Source organism: Oncorhynchus nerka, unplaced genomic scaffold, assembly GCF_034236695.1.
Source record: "Oncorhynchus nerka isolate Pitt River unplaced genomic scaffold, Oner_Uvic_2.0 unplaced_scaffold_4162, whole genome shotgun sequence".
In the NCBI taxonomy this organism is placed as follows: Eukaryota; Metazoa; Chordata; class Actinopteri; order Salmoniformes; family Salmonidae; genus Oncorhynchus; species Oncorhynchus nerka.
In genome coordinates this window covers 1-17,598 of record NW_027037135.1, presented here as the reverse complement: position 1 = coordinate 17,598, position 17,598 = coordinate 1, and the positions used below count along the sequence as shown (strand labels likewise).

The 17,598-nt window shown below is 45.6% G+C and overlaps 1 pseudogene; it reads left to right on the top strand.

Annotated features, from left to right (window-relative positions):
- Positions 1–2,228: 2,228 nt before the first annotated feature.
- LOC135566575 (insulin-like growth factor 1 receptor) lies at positions 2,229–15,279 on the top strand (annotated as a pseudogene).
- Positions 15,280–17,598: the final 2,319 nt, after the last annotated feature.

Below are 17,598 nucleotides of genomic sequence, written 5' to 3'. Positions count from 1 at the left end.
TCTGGTTAGTCTAATTTACCATCTGGTTGGTCTAATTCACCATCTGGTTAGTCTAATTTACCATCTGGTTAGTCTAATTTACCATCTGGTTAGTCTAATTTACCATCTGGTTAGTCTAATTTACCATCTGGTTAGTCTAATTTACCCATCTGGTTAGTCTAATTTACCCACCTGGTTAGTCTAATATACCCACCTGGTTAGTCTAATATACCCACCTGGTTAGTCTAATTTACCCACCTGGTTAGTCTAATTTACCCATCTGGTTAGTCTAATTTACCCATCTGGTTAGTCTAATTTACCCATCTGGTTAGTCTAATTTACCATCTGGTTAGTCTAATTTACCATAGTCTAATTTACCATCTGGTTAGTCTAATTTACCCATCTGGTTAGTCTAATTTACCATCTGGTTAGTCTAATTTACCATCTGGTTAGTCTAATTTACCATAGTCTAATTTACCATCTGGTTAGTCTAATTTACCATCTGGTTAGTCTAATTTACCATCTGGTTAGTCTAATTCACCCATCTGGTTAGTCTAATTTACCATCTGGTTAGTCTAATTGACCCATCTGGTTAGTCTAATTTACCCATCTGGTTAGTCTAATTCACCCATCTGGTTAGTCTAATTCACCCATCTGGTTAGTCTAATTCACCCATCTGGTTAGTCTAATTTACCATCTGGTTAGTCTAATTTACCATCTGGTTGGTCTAATTTACCATCTCCATCTGGTTAGTCTAATACACCCATCTGGTTAGTCTAATTTACCATCTGGTTAGTCTAATTTACCCATCTGGTTAGATCCCACTTTACTATCTGGTTAGTCTAATTTACCCATCTGGTTAGTCTAATTCACCATCTGGTTAGTCTAATTTACCATCTGGTTGGTCTAATTTACCATCTCCATCTGGTTAGTCTAATATACCCATCTGGTTAGTCTAATTTACCATCTGGTTAGTCTAATTTACCATCTGGTTAGTCTAATTCACCCATCTGGTTAGTCTAATTTACCATCTGGTTAGTCTAATTTACCATCTGGTTGGTCTAATTTACCATCTCTATCTGGTTAGTCTAATTTACCATCTCCATCTGGTTAGTCTAATTTACCATCTCCATCTGGTTAGTCTAATTTACCCATCTGGTTGGTCTAATTTACCATCTCCATCTGGTTAGTCTAATTCACCCATCTGGTTAGTCTAATTTACCCATCTGGTTGGTCTAATTTACCATCTCCATCTGGTTAGTCTAATTCACCCATCTGGTTAGTCTAATTTACCATCTGGTTAGTCTAATTTACCCATCTGGTTAGTCTAATTCACCCATCTGGTTAGTCTAATTTACCCATCTGGTTAGTCTAATTTACCATCTGGTTGGTCTAATTTACCATCTGGTTGGTCTAATTTACCATATCCATCTGGTTAGTCTAATTTACCATATCCATCTGGTTAGTCTAATTTACCATCTGGTTGGTCTAATTTACCAGTCAAACAGCCCTGCTCAGCTCTACTGGAACATGTCTATAGGGAAGCACCCTAGTGAGAAACGGGCCAGGATTTACAGAGAGAGCAATGGAAAAAAAGGGGAGGGGAGGAAGAGAAGGGATTGAAATCCCAGTCTGCCACGGCAGCTCCCCGCCAGACACTCTGGATCTGGTGTCGTCTGACTGGATCTGGTGTCGTCTGACTGGATCTGGTGTCGTCTGACTGGATCTGGTGTCGTCTGACTGGATCTGGTGTCGTCTGACTGGATCTGGTGTCGCCTGACTGGATCTGGTGTCGTCTGACTGGATCTGGTGTCGCCTGACTGGATCTGGTGTCGCCTCTGTCTGGATCTGGTGCTCGCCTGTCTGGATCTGGTGTCGTCTGTCTGGATCTGGTGTCGTCTGTCTGGATCTGGTGTCGTCCGACTGGATCTGGTGTCGTCCGACTGGATCTTGGTGTCGTCTGACTGTAGAGTAGAGTAGAGTAAATGTAGAGGAGTCCATCTGGAATAGTCATGGAACACATGAACAGAGGAGATCCCCTGAAGCAACAGGGACCGACTGGATCAGTGTAATAGAGGGAGGGAGATTTCTAACTGAACAATCCTTCTCTACTGCTGAAAACCCAAGCCGTGTTTTCCATTGAAAGGATTCCACCACACAGGTTATGTGTTGACTAGTGTATTGTTAGTGTTTGACGACTGTGATTGTCACTCCCACATCCCTCTGCTCTCTCTCTCCCTCTCCTCCAGACCTCCAGACCACGCCTGGGATCTATTTGGCGGGGCTAAATCGTGACATCCACCGTGGTGACCACCTACCCTAACGCCACGTCACCTGACCTTGGGCCAACGCTTACAGAGGCGGAGTTAGCGGGACAGGGAGTATGACTTCGTAGAGTGGGCAGTCAGCGAGCGGAGTTGCAGATATCCGGTCTGCAGCCGTTCACCGTTTACCGGATCGATCCACGCCTGTAACCAACAGGTGAAACGCTGCAGCGCGGCAGAGTTCGTTTTCCAGGACCAAAAAACCTGCAGGTTCGTACTGCCCCTCGTCTCTCTTTCATTATACAGTAGAGCTTTGGTTGAAACTAAACATTCCCATAGTACGTGTTAAGTTACTCAGCGCGGCAGAGTTCGTCTCCAGGACCAAACCTGCAGGTTCGCACTGCCCCTCTCTCTCTTTCATTATACAGTAGAGCTTTGGTTGAAACTAAACATTCCCATAGTACGTGTTAAGTTACTCAGCGCGGCAGAGTTCGTCTTCTCCAGGACCAAACCTGCAGGTTCGTACTGCTCCCTCGTCTCTCTTTCATTATACAGTAGAGCTTTGGTTGAAACTAAACATTCCCATAGCACGTGCTAGTTACTCAGCGCGGCAGAGTTCGTCTTTCTCCAGGACCAACCTGCAGGTTCGTACTGCCCCCCGTCTCTCTTTCATTATACAGTAGAGCTTGGGTTGAAACTAAACATTCCCATAGTACGTGTTAAGTTACTCAGCGCGGCAGAGTTCATCTTGATGACTGACACTTTTCTTGTTTGCGTGAGGTGAATTCATGTGTGTTATCATGTCATATATTGTCATCACTACTAGATTTTATGACTGACACTGATTTAACATATGTTCATTGGAACTGAGGAGTATCCTACGAAGCAGGTTTGAGGGGTATCCTACGAAGCAGGTTTGAGGGGTATCCTACGAAGCAGGTTTGAGGGGTATCCTACGAATCAGGTTTGAGGGGGTTTGAGGGGTATCCTACGAAGCGGGTTTGAGGGGTATCCTATGAAGCAGGTTTGAGGGGGTTTGAGGGGTATCCTACGAAGCAGGTTTGAGGGGTATCCAAGAAGCAGGTTTGAGGGGTTAGTGAGGTAACTTTGGTCAACTCAGAATTCAACTCGGGATCACTGGTCATACGAAAGTGGCTCAACTTTTAGCCAGGTACATTTCTATGACAACCAATCAGAACTAACCTGCTCCAGGGCTGGCTAACTCAGGGATAACTCCACTATCCTGCATTCAGAACTAACCTGCTCCGGGGCAGGCTAACTCCACTATCCTGCATTCAGAACTAACCTGCTCCGGGGCAGGCTAACTCCACTATCCTGCATTCAGAACTAACCTGCTCCGGGGAAGGCTAACTCAGGGCTAACTCCACTATCCTGCATTCAGAACTAACCTGCTCCGGGGAAGGCTAACTCAGGGCTAACTCCACTATCCTGCATTCAGAACTAACCTGCTCCAGGGCTGGCTAACTCAGGGCTAACTCCACTATCCTGCATTCAGAACTAACCTGCTCCAGGGCTGGCTAACTCAGGGCTAACTCCACTATCCTGCATTCAGAACTAACCTGCTCCGGGGAAGGCTAACTCAGGGCTAACTCCACTATCCTGCATTCAGAACTAACCTGCTCCGGGGAAGGCTAACTCAGGGCTAACTCCACTATCCTGCATTCAGAACTATCTGCTCCGGGGAAGGCTAACTCAGGGCTAACTCCACTATCCTGCATTCAGAACTAACCTGCTCCAGGGCTGGCTAACTCAGGGCTAACTCCACTATCCTGCATTCAGAACCAACCTGCTCCAGGTCTGGCTAACTCAGGGCTAACTCCACTATCCTGCATTCAGAACTAACCTGCTCCGGGCTGGCTAACTCAGGCTAACTCACTATCCTGCATTCAGAACTAACCTGCTCCAGGGCTGGCTAACTCAGGGCTAACTCCACTATCCTGCATTCAGAACTAACCTGCTCCTGGGCTGGCTAACTCAGGGCTAACTCCACTATCCTGCATTCAGAACTAACCTGCTCCGGGGCTGGCTAACTCAGGCTAACTCCACTATCCTGCATTCAGAACTAACCTGCCCGGGGAAGGCTAACTCAGGGCTAACTCCACTATCCTGCATTCAGAACTAACCTGCTCCAGGGCTGGCTAACTCAGGGCTAACTCACTATCCTGCATTCAGAACTAACCTGCTCCCTGGGCAGAACTAACCTGCTAACTCCACTATCCTGCATTCAGAACTAACCTGCTCCGGGGCAGGCTAACTCAGGGCTAGCTCCACTATCCTGCATTCAGAACTAACCTGCTCCAGGGCTGGCTAACTCAGGGCTAGCTCCACTATCCTGCATTCAGAACTAACCTGCTCCAGGGCTGGCTAACTCAGGGCTAACTCCACTATCCTGCATTCAGAAGTAACCTGCTCCAGGGCTGGCTAACTCAGGGCTAGCTCCACTATCCTGCATTCAGAACTAACCTGCTCCCGGGCAGGCTAACTCCACTATCCTGCATTCAGAACTAACCTGCTCCGGGGCAGGCTAACTCAGGGCTAACTCCACTATCCTGCATTCAGAACTAACCTGCTCCAGGGAAGGATAACTCAGGGCTAACTCCACTATCCTGCATTCAGAACTAACCTGCTCCGGGGCAGGCTAACTCCACTATCCTGCATTCAGAACTAACCTGCTCCAGGGCAGGCTAACTCAGGGCTAACTTCACTATACTGCATTCAGAACTAACCTGCTCCAGGGAAGGCTAACTCTTGGCAGGAACTAATGGGGATCCATAATAAACCCCAGGAAGAGTAGCTGCTGCCTTGGCAGGAACTAATGGGGATCCATAATAAACCCCCAGGAAGAGTAGCTGCTGCCTTGGCAGGAACTAATGGGGATCCATAATAAACCCCAGGAAGAGTAGCTGCTGCCTTGGCAGGAACTAATGGGGATCCATAATAAACCCCAGGAAGAGTAGCTGCTGCCTTGGCAGGAACTAATGGGGATCCATAATAAACCCCAGGAAGAGTAGCTGCTGCCTTGGCAGGAACTAATGGGGATTCATAATAAACCCCAGGAAGAGTAGCTGCTGCCTTGGCAGGAACTAATGGGGATCCATAATAAACCCCAGGAAGAGTAGCTGCTGCCTTGGCAGGAACTAATGGGGATCCATAATAAACCCCAGGAAAAGTAGCTGCTGCCTTGACAGGAACTAATGGGGATCCATAATAAACCCCAGGAAGAGTAGCTGCTGCCTTGGCAGGAACTAATGGGGATCCATAATATACCCCAGGAAGAGTAGCTGCTTCCCTGGCAGGAACTAATGGGGATCTATAATAAACCCCAGGAAGAGTAGCTGCTGCCTTGGCAGGAACTAATGGGGATCCATAATAAACCCCAGGAAGAGTAGATGCTGCCCTGGCAGGAACTAATGGGGATCCATAATAATAAGCATGTTCAGAGAGAGAAAGACCCTAGTCTGAAAGACCATGCCCCAACAGTCCATGGGGTGGAGAGAAAGACCCTAGCCTGAAAGACCATGCCCCAACAGTCCATGGGGTGGAGAGAAAGACCCTAGTCTGAAAGACCATGCCCCAACAGTCCATGGGGTGGAGAGAAAGACCCTAGTCTGAAAGACCATGCCACAACAGTCCATGGGGTGGAGAGAAAGACCCTAGTCTGAAAGACCATGCCCCAACAGTCCATGGGGTGGAGAGAAAGACCCTAGTCTGAAAGACCATGCCCCAACAGTCCATGGGGTGGAGAGAAAGACCCTAGCCTGAAAGACCATGCCCCAACAGTCCATGGGGTGGAGAGAAAGACCCTAGTCTGAAAGACCATGCCCCAATAGTCCATGGGGTGGAGAGAAAGACCCTAGTCTGAAAGACCATGCCCCAATAGTCCATGGGGTGGAGAGAAAGACCCTAGTCTGAAAGACCATGCCCCAACAGTCCATGGGGTGGAGAGAAAGACCCTCCCATTTAACATTGATACTCTCATTTTCCCTGTACCCATCATGAGGTTGCTACAACCTGGCCTGTGAATGAAAGTTTACAACGTAGATGCCCAGGTCTAGAGATAAAGACTGGGACACAGTCAAACCCACCTTGCTCACTCTGGCCTGCATGTAGCTGATCTAGGGTGTAATCATTCGCAAACGAGAGTTTCTATTGGACAAATCTCAGCTATGTTCACAAACGAGAGTTTCTATTGGACAAATCTCAGCTATGTTCACAAACGAGAGTTTCTATTGGACAAATCTCAGCTATGTTCATCCCCATTTCATTCCATTTGCCTCCGTTTAAGAAATGTTATTCATCAGAATCGGCGGAATGAATTCACCCCTGGTCACATGACCACTGTCATAGCAACCAGATACAAACAAACATACACTGTCATAGCAGCCAGATACAAACAGCATGACCACTGTCATAGCAGCCAGATACAAACAGCATGACCACTGTCATAGCAGCCACATACAAACAGCATGATCACTGTCATAGCAGCCACATACAAACAGCATGACCACTGTCATAGCAGCCAGATACAAACAGCATGACCACTGTCATAGCAGCCACGTACAAACAGCATGATCACTGTCATAGCAGCCACGTACAAACAGCATGATCACTGTCATAGCAGCCACATACAAACAGCATGACCACTGTCATAGCAGCCAGATACAAACAGCATGACCACTGTCATAGCAGCCACGTACAAACAGCATGATCACTGTCATAGCAGCCACGTACAAACAGCATGATCACTGTCATAGCAACCACGTACAAACAGCATGATCACTGTCATAGCAGCCACATACAAACAGCATGACCACTGTCATAGCAGCCACATACAAACAGCATGATCACTGTCATAGCAACCACGTACAAACAGCATGACCACTGTCATAGCAGCCACATACAAACAGCATGACCACTGTCATAGCAGCCAGATACAAACAGCATGATCACTGTCATAGCAGCCAGATACAAACAGCATGACCACTGTCATAGCAGCCACGTACAAACAGCATGATCACTGTCATAGCAGCCACACACAAACAGCATGACCACTGTCATAGCAGCCACATACAAACAGCATGACCACTGTCATAGCAGCCACATACAAACAGCATGATCACTGTCATACCCGCCACACACAAACAGCATGACCACTGTCATAGCAGCCACATACAAACAGCATGACCACTGTCATAGCAGCCACGTAGAAACAGCATGACCACTGTCATAGCAGCCACACACAAACAGCATGATCACTGTCATACCAGCCACACACAAACAGCATGATCACTGTCATAGCAGCCACACACAAACAGCATGATCACTGTCATAGCAGCCACACACAAACAGCATGATCACTGTCATACCCGCCACACACAAACAGCATGATCACTGTCATACCCGCCACACACAAACAGCATGATCACTGTCATAGCAGCCACACACAAACAGCATGACCACTGTCATAGCAGCCACACAAAAAACAGCATGATCACTGTCATAGCAGCCACATACAAACAGCATGATCACTGTCATAGCAGCCAGATACAAACAGCATGACCACTGTCATAGCAGCCACATACAAACAGCATGACCACTGTCATAGCAGCCACATACAAACAGCATGACCACTGTCATAGCAGCCACACACAAAAAGCATGATCACTGTCATAGCAGCCACATACAAACATACACTGTCATAGCAGCCACATACAAACAGCATGACCACTGTCATAGCAGCCACATACAAACAGCATGACCACTGTCATAGCAGCCACATACAAACAGCATGACCACTGTCATAGCAGCCACATACAAACAGCATGACCACTGTCATAGCAGCCACATACAAACAGCATGACCACTGTCATAGCAGCCACATACAAACAGCATGATCACTGTCATAGCAGCCACACACAAACAGCATGACCACTGTCATAGCAGCCACGTACAAACAGCATGACCACTGTCATAGCAGCCACGTACAAACAGCATGACCACTGTCATAGCAGCCACGTACAAACAGCATGACCACTGTCATAGCAGCCACGTACAAACAGCATGACCACTGTCATAGCAGCCACGTACAAACAGCATGATCACTGTCATAGCAGCCACGTACAAACAGCATGATCACTTTGCTCATTGTAGAATTCCTTCTCGCATCTACGCGCTCTCCTCTTCAACTTCCAAGCCAAACCTTCATATCATAACCCGCTACACACCGCCTACATTGTTGTCACCATATTAGCTACGTCATAGCGAGTCAACATAGCTACGAGAGCTAATGCATTCGTAAAACCGCTACAATCATGCAGTAGTCAGCAAGCAGTTTAGCAGTTACCCCGGCAGGCCCCAGTGGCAATAAATTAATAGAACCAAAAGCAATACCTTGACTTGAAAGAGTTCCACTATTGGAAAACATAGCCAGCTAGCAGGCTAGACAACAGCGCTGTTGAGGCTACTGTAGACCTTCATTGCAAAACAGTGTTTTTATCAGTTATTTGGTGACTTGAATATATTTAGTATAGTTTTATTTAAAAAGGTAAACTTAATTTTTTAAATGTTTCACTATTTCTATTTTCTGAAATTCACTGAGGAGGATGGAGTCCGCTTCCTCCTCTGAGGAGCCTCCACTGTTGTGGTGGTCATGGAGTCTGTTGTGGCGGTCATTGAGTCTGTTGTGGTGGTCATGGAGTCTGTTGTGGCGGTTATGGAGTCTGTTGTGGTGGTCATTGAGTCTGTTGTGGTGGTCATGGAGTCTGTTGTGGTGGTCATGGAGTCTGTTGTGGTGGTCATGGAGTCTGTTGTGGTGGTCATGGAGTCTGTTGTGGTGGTCATGGAGTCTGTTGTGGCGGTCATGGAGTCTGTTGTGGCGGTCATGGAGTCTGTTGTGGCGGTCATGGAGTCTGTTGTGGCGGTCATGGAGTCTGTTGTGGCGGTCATGGAGTCTGTTGTGGCGGTCATGGAGTCTGTTGTGGCGGTCATGGAGTCTGTTGTGGCGGTCATGGAGTCTGTTGTGGCGGTCATGGAGTCTGTTGTGGCGGTCATGGAGTCTGTTGTGGCGGTCATGGAGTCTGTTGTGGCGGTCATGGAGTCTGTTGTGGCGGTCATGGAGTCTGTTGTATCATGGAGTCTGTTGTATCATGGAGTCTGTTGTGGCTGTCATGGAGTCTGTTGTGGTGGTCATGGAGTCTGTTGTGGTGGTCATGGAGTCTGTTGTGGTGGTCATGGAGTCTGTTGTGGTGGTCATGGAGTCTGTTGTGGTGGTCATGGAGTCTGTTGTAGGTGGTCATGGAGTCTGTTGTGCCAGCGGTCATGGAGTCTGTTGTGGCGGTCATAGGTCTGTTGTGGCGGTCATGGGAGTCTGTTGTGGCGGTCATGGAGTCTGTTGTGGCGGTCATAGGTCTGTTGTGGCGGTCATGGAGTCTGTTGTGGCGGTCATGGAGTCTGTTGTGGCGGTCATGGAGTCTGTTGTGGCGGTCATGGAGTCTGTTGTGGCGGTCATGGTTAGTCTGTCTGTGGCGGTCATGGAGTCTGTTGTGGCGGTCATGGAGTCTGTTGTGGCGGTCATGGAGTCTGTTGTGGCGGTCATGGAGTCTGTTGTGGCGGTCATGGAGTCTGTTGTGGCGGTCATGGAGTCTGTTGTGGCGGTCATGGAGTCTGTTGTGGCGGTCATGGAGTCTGTTGTGGCGGTCATGGAGTCTGTTGTGGCGGTCATGGAGTCTGTTGTATCATGGAGTCTGTTGTGGCTGTCATGGAGTCTGTTGTGGCGGTCATGGAGTCTGTTGTGGTGGTCATGGAGTCTGTTGTGGTGGTCATGGAGTCTGTTGTGGTGGTCATGGAGTCTGTTGTGGCGGTCATGGAGTCTGTTGTGGCGGTCATGGAGTCTGTTGTGGCGGTCATGGAGTCTGTTGTGGCGGTCATGGAGTCTGTTGTGGCGGTCATGGAGTCTGTTGTGGCGGTCATGGAGTCTGTTGTGGTGGTCATCGAGTCTGTTGTGGCGGTCATCGAGTCTGTTGTGGCGGTCATGGAGTCTGTTGTGGCGGTCATTGAGTCTGTTGTGGTGGTCATCGAGTCTGTTGTGGCGGTCATGGAGTCTGTTGTGGCGGTCATGGAGTCTGTTGTGGTGGTCATTGAGTCTGTTGTGGCGGTCATTGAGTCTGTTGTGGCGGTCATGGAGTCTGTTGTGGCGGTCATTGAGTCGTGACATGCTGCTTTTCCTCCTCTGTTCTTCCCCCCTCTGCTCTGTGTTCACATGCTGCTGTTCCTCCTCTGTTCTTCCCACCTCTGCTCTGTGTTCACATGCTGCTGTTCCTCCTCTGTTCTTCCCCCCTCTGCTCTGTGAACACATGCTGCTGTTCCTCCTCTGTTCTTCCCCCCTCTGCTCTCTGTAAATGTCCCCACATTTGAAACTTACTGCACAGTGGAACTTCAGTATGATTTAATACAGTCATGTTATGGATAAGAGCGGGGAAAGAGCTAGGTGATCGTGCAAGACTGCATTAATATGCATTAATATGTAATAACAGCAATAGCAGCCTATTTCACACCATAGCTCGCTGAATTTGCAAGGTTACTTTTCACCCATTATTTTATTTTTTTCTCGGCAAAATGAAAATGTGGCACTGACCTGCCCGCACATGGATTGGAGTTTCAGCATTGTCTCAATGAAGAGTTGGGCGTTCGACTGGAGCTATCCGGTAGGGGGACGAGCAATATCCACCTTCGGAGTACGGATGAAGCCTGAGATGGAATGTGAAGCGAACTGAAGCTGGTAACTTTATTTAAGCCTGAGGAGATTTAGCTTGCTTCATAGTAAACCCCTCAGGAATGTGAAGCGAACTGAAGCTGGTGAACTGAAGCTGGTAACTTTATTAAAGCCTGAGGAGATTTAGCTTGCTTCATAGTAAACCCCTCAGGAATGTGAAGCGAACTGAAGCTGGGTAACTTTATTAAAGCCTGAGGTGATTTAGCTTGCTTCATAGTAAACCCCTCAGGAATGTGAAGCGAACTGAAGCTGGGTAACTTTATTAAAGCCTGAGGAGATTTAGCTTGCTTCATAGTAAACCCCTCAGGAATGTGAAGCTGGTAACTTTATTAAAGCCTGAGGAGATTTAGCTTGCTTCATAGTAAACCCCTCAGGAATGTGAAGCGAACTGAAGCTGGGTAACTTTATTAAAGCCTGAGGAGATTTAGCTTGCTTCACAGTAAACCCCTCAGGAATGTGAAGCGAACTGAAGCTGGTGAACTGAAGCTGGGTAACTTTATTAAAGCCTGAGGAGATTTAGCTTGCTTCACAGTAAACCCCTCAGGAATGTGAAGCGAACTGAAGCTGGTAACTTTATTAAAGCCTGAGGAGATTTAGCTTGCTTCATAGTAAACCCCTCAGGAATGTGAAGCGAATTGAAGCTGGGTAACTTTATTAAAGCCTGAGGAGATTTAGCTTGCTTCATAGTAAACCCCTCAGGAATGTGAAGCGAACTGAAGCTGGTGAACTGAAGCTGGGTAACTTGATTAAAGCCTGAGGAGATTTAGCTTGCTTCATAGTAAACCCCTCAGGAATGTGAAGCGAACTGAAGCTGGGTAACTGAAGCTGGGTAACTTTATTAAAGCCTGAGGAGATTTAGCTTGCTTCATAGTAAACCCCTCAGGAATGTAAAGCGAACTGAAGCTGGGTAACTGAAGCTGGGTAACTTTATTAAAGCCTGAGGAGATTTAGCTTGCTTCACAGTAAACCCCTCAGGAATGTGAAGCGAACTGAAGCTGGGTAACTTTATTAAAGCCTGAGGAGATTTAGCTTGTTTCATAGTAAACCCCTCAGGAATGTGAAGCTGGTAACTTTATTAAAGCATGAGGAGATTTAGCTTGCTTCATAGTAAACCCCTCAGGAATGTGAACCCTCCTGTCTCAGCCTCCAGTATTTATGCTGCATTAGTTTATGTGTCGGGGGGCTAGGGTCAGTTTGTTATATCTGGAGTACTTCTCCTGTCCTATTCGGTGTCCTGTGTGAATCTAAGTGTGCGTTCTCTAATTCTCTCCTTCTCTCTTTCTTTCTCTCTCTCGGAGGACCTGAGCCCTAGGACCATGCCCCAGGACTACCTGACATGATGACTCCTTGCTGTCCCCAGTCCACCTGGCCATGCTGCTGCTCCAGTTTCAACTGGCCTGGGCCCTAGGACCATGTCCCAGGACTACCTGACATGATGACTCCTTGCTGTCCCCAGTCCACCTGGCCATGCTGCTGCTCCAGTTTCAACTGTTCTGCCTTACTATTATTCAACCATGCTGGTCATTTATGAACATTTGAACATCTTGGCCACGTTCTGTTATAATCTCCACCGGCACAGCCAGAGGGACTGGCCACCCCACATATGCTCTCTCTAATTCTCTCTTTCTTTCTCTCTCTCTCGGAGGACCTGAGCCCTAGGACCGTGCCCCAGGACTACCTGACATGATGACTCCTTGCTGTCCCCAGTCCACCTGACTGTGCTGCTGCTCCAGTTTCAACTGTTCTGCCTTATTATTATTCGACCATGCTGGTCATTTATGAACATTTGAACATCTTGGTCATGTTCTGTTATAATCTCTACCCGGCACAGCCAGAAGAGGACTGGCCACCCCACATAGCCTGGTTCCTCTCTAGGTTTCTTCCTAGGTTTTGGCCTTTCTAGGGAGTTTTTCCTAGCCACCGTGCTTTTACACCTGCATTGTTTGCTGTTTGGGGTTTTAGGCTGGGTTTCTGTACAGCACTTTGAGATATCAGCTGATGTACGAAGGGCTATATAAATAAATTTGATTTGATTTGATTTGAAGCTGGTAACTTTATTAAAGCCTGAGGAGATTTAGCTTGCTTCATAGTAAACCCCTCAGGAATGTGAAGCGAACTGAAGCTGGTAACTTTATTAAAGCCTGAGGAGATTTAGCTTGCTTCACAGTAAACCCCTCTGGTGTGGTCCATATGTAACATGTTGTGTCATGTCTCGTACCAACAGAGAAGGCGGATGACATCCCAGGCCCAGTGATCTGGACTGGAGAGGATGATTCTGTGTTCCTCCGCTGGCCTGAACCCTCGTCCCCCAACGCACTCATCCTCATGTATGAGATCAAGTTCAGACTGGGCACTGAGGTAAGAGAGAGACCTCTCCACTGCTCCCTTCCTCAATGGTGGTGGGGATGATGACTGATCGGGGTAACCCAGTAATGTTGGTGGTGGGGATGATGACTGATCGGGGTAACCCAGTAATGTTGGTGGTGGGGATGATGACTGATCGGGGTAACCCAGTAATGTTGGTGGTGGGGATGATGACTGATCGGGTAACCCAGTAATGTTGGTGGTGGGGATGATGACTGATCGGGGTAACCCAGTAATGTTGGTGGTGGGGATGATGACTGATCGGGGTAACCCAGTAATGTTGGTGGTGGGGATGATGACTGATCGGGGTAACCCAGTAATGTTGGTGGTGAGGGTGATGACTGATCGGGGTAACCCAGTAATGTTGGTGGTGAGGGTGATGACTGATCAAAAACCCAGTAATGTTGGTGGTGAGGATGATGACTGATCGGGTAACCCAGTAATGTTGGTGGTGAGGATGATGACTGATCGGGGTAACCCAGTAATGTTAGTGGTGAGGATGATGACTGATCGGGGTAACCCAGTAATGTTGGTGGTGAGGGTGATGACTGATCGGGGTAACCCAGTAATGTTGGTGGTGAGGATGATGACTGATCGGGGTAACCCAGTAATGTTGGTGGTGAGGGTGATGACTGATCGGGGTAACCCAGTAATGTTGGTGGTGAGGATGATGACTGATCGGGGTAACCCAGTAATGTTGGTGGTGGGGATGATGACTGATCGGGGTAACCCAGTAATGTTGGTGGTGGGGATGATGGCTGATCGGGGTAACCCAGTAATGTTGGTGGTGGGGGTGATGACTGATCGGGGTAACCCAGTAATGTTGGTGGTGAGGATGATGACTGATCGGGGTAACCCAGTAATGTTGGTGGTGAGGATGATGACTGATCGGGGTAACCCAGTAATGTTGGTGGTGAGGGTGATGACTGATCGGGGTAACCCAGTAATGTTGGTGGTGAGGATGATGACTGATCGGGGTAACCCAGTAATGTTGGTGGTGAGGATGATGACTGATCGGGGTAACCCAGTAATGTTGGTGGTGAGGATGATGACTGATCGGGGTAACCCAGTAATGTTGGTAGTGGGGATGATGACTGATCGGGGTAACCCAGTAATGTTGGTGGTGAGGGTGATGACTGATCGGGGTAACCCAGTAATGTTGGTGGTGAGGATGATGACTGATCGGGGTAACCCAGTAATGTTGGTGGTGAGGGTGATGACTGATCGGGGTAACCCAGTAATGTTGGTGGTGAGGGTGATGACTGATCGTTGACATTGTATGGGGGGGTAACCCAGTAATGTTGGTGGTGAGGATGATGACTGATCGTTGACATTGTAATGGGGGTAACCCAGTAATGTTGGTGGTGAGGATGATGACTGATCGTTGACATTGTAATGGGGGTAACCCAGTAATGTTGGTGGTGAGGATGATGACTGATCGTGGACATTGTAATGGGGGGGTAACCCAGTAATGTTGGTGGTGAGGATGATGACTGATCGTTGACATTGTATGGGGGGGGGGGTGACCCAGTAATGTTGGTGTGATGCAGGACAGCTGCTCAGTGGAGAGTTAGCTAACTACCTGCAGCCGTGTGGTTGAAGCAGGAGTCTTAACAGTGAGTTTCTCTGTCTGCCCAGTCAGAGAAGCATGAGTGTGTGTCTCGCCAGCTGTATCGAGAGCAGCATGGTGCCAGGCTCAGTAACCTTGGACCTGGTAACTACTCTGCCCGGGTCAGAGCCACCTCCCTGGCTGGCAACGGGTCCTGGACTGAACCCATCTCCTTCTATGTGGTACAGGCCCAACGTAAGATCTCATCATCCACTATTCAACACTACATAACTACGTCTCTCATGGGGGAATTCACTGTCATACAACAGTAATACCTTATCACGTTAGTTAATACCAGTGTGTATATAATACCTTATCACGTTAGTTAATATCAGTGTGTATATAATACCTTATCACGTTAGTTAACACCAGTGTGTATATAATACCTTATCACATGTTAGTTAGTTAATACCAGTGTGTATATAATACCTTATCACGTGTTAGTTAATACCAGTGTGTATATAATACCTTATCACATGTTAGTTAGTTAACACCAGTGTGTATATAATACCTTATCACATGTTAGTTAATACCAGTGTGTATATAATACCTTATCACATGTTAGTTAGTTAACACCAGTGTGTATATAATACCTTATCACGTTAGTTAACACCAGTGTGTATATAATACCTTATCACATGTTAGTTAGTTAACACCAGTGTGTATATAATACCTTATCACATGTTAGTTAATACCAGTGTGTATATAATACCTTATCACATGTTAGTTAATACCAGTGTGTATATAATACCTTATCACATGTTAGTTAGTTAACACCAGTGTGTATATAATACCTTATCACATGTTAGTTAGTTAACACCAGTGTGTATATAATACCTTATCACATGTTAGTTAATACCAGTGTGTATATAATACCTTATCACATGTTAGTTAATACCAGTGTGTATATAATACCTTATCACATGTTAGTTAATACCAGTGTGTATATAATACCTTATCACATGTTAGTTAGTTAATACCAGTGTGTATATAATACCTTATCACATGTTAGTTAGTTAATACCAGTGTGTATATAATACCTTATCACATGTTAGTTAGTTAATACCAGTGTGTATATAATACCTTATCACATGTTAGTTAATACCAGTGTGTATATAATACCTTATCACATGTTAGTTAACACCAGTGTGTATATAATAACTTATCACGTTAGTTAGTTAACACCAGTGTGTATATAATACCTTATCACATGTTAGTTAATACCAGTGTGTATATAATACCTTATCACATGTTAGTTAATACCAGTGTGTATATAATACCTTATCACATGTTAGTTAGTTAATACCAGTGTGTATATAATACCTTATCACATGTTAGTTAACACCAGTGTGTATATAATACCTTATCACATGTTAGTTAGTTAATACCAGTGTGTTAGTTAATACCAGTGTATATAATACCTTTAGTTAGTTAATACCAGTGTGTATATAATACCTTATCACATGTTAGTTAATACCAGTGTGTATATAATACCTTATCACATGTTAGTTAATACCAGTGTGTATATAATACCTTATCACATGTTAGTTAATACCAGTGTGTATATAATACCTTATCACATGTTAGTTAATACCAGTGTGTATATAATACCTTATCACATGTTAGTTAATACCAGTGTGTATATAATACCTTATCACATGTTAGTTAATACCAGTGTGTATATAATACCTTATCACATGTTAGTTAGTTAATACCAGTGTGTATATAATACCTTATCACATGTTAGTTAGTTAATACCAGTGTGTATATAATACCTTATCACATGTTAGTTAATTAACACAGTGTGTTATATAATACCTTATCACATGTTAGTTAATACCAGTGTGTATATAATACCTTATCACATGTTAGTTAATACCAGTTATATAATACCTTATCACATGTTAGTTAGTTAATACCAGTGTGTATATAATACCTTATCACATGTTAGTTAGTTAATACCAGTGTGTATATAATACCTTATCACATGTTAGTTAATACCAGTGTGTATATAATACCTTATCACATGTTAGTTAATACCAGTGTGTATATAATACCTTATCACATTAGTTAGTTAACACCAGTGTGTATATAATACCTTATCACATGTTAGTTAGTTAATACCAGTGTGTATATAATACCTTATCACATGTTAGTTAATACCAGTGTGTATATAATACCTTATCACATGTTAGTTAATACCAGTGTGTATTTAATGTGTCCTCCAGGTTAGTTAGTTAGTTAACACCAGTGTGTATTTAATGTGTCCTCTTGGTTAGTTAGTTAGTTAGTTAACACCAGTGTGTATTTAATGTGTCCTCCAGGTTAGTTAGTTAGTTAACACCAGTGTGTATTTAATGGGTCCTCCAGGGTAGTTAGTTAGTTAGTTAGTCAACACCAGTGTGTATTTAATGTGTCCTCCAGGTTAGTTAGTTAGTTAGTTAGTCAACACCAGTGTGTATTTAATGGGTCCTCCAGGTTAGTTAGTTAGTTAACACCAGTGTGTATTTAATGTGTCCTCTTGGTTAGTTAGTTAGTTGGTCAGGTCTAGTTAGTTAACTTTATATATATATTATAATATATCAGGTTGG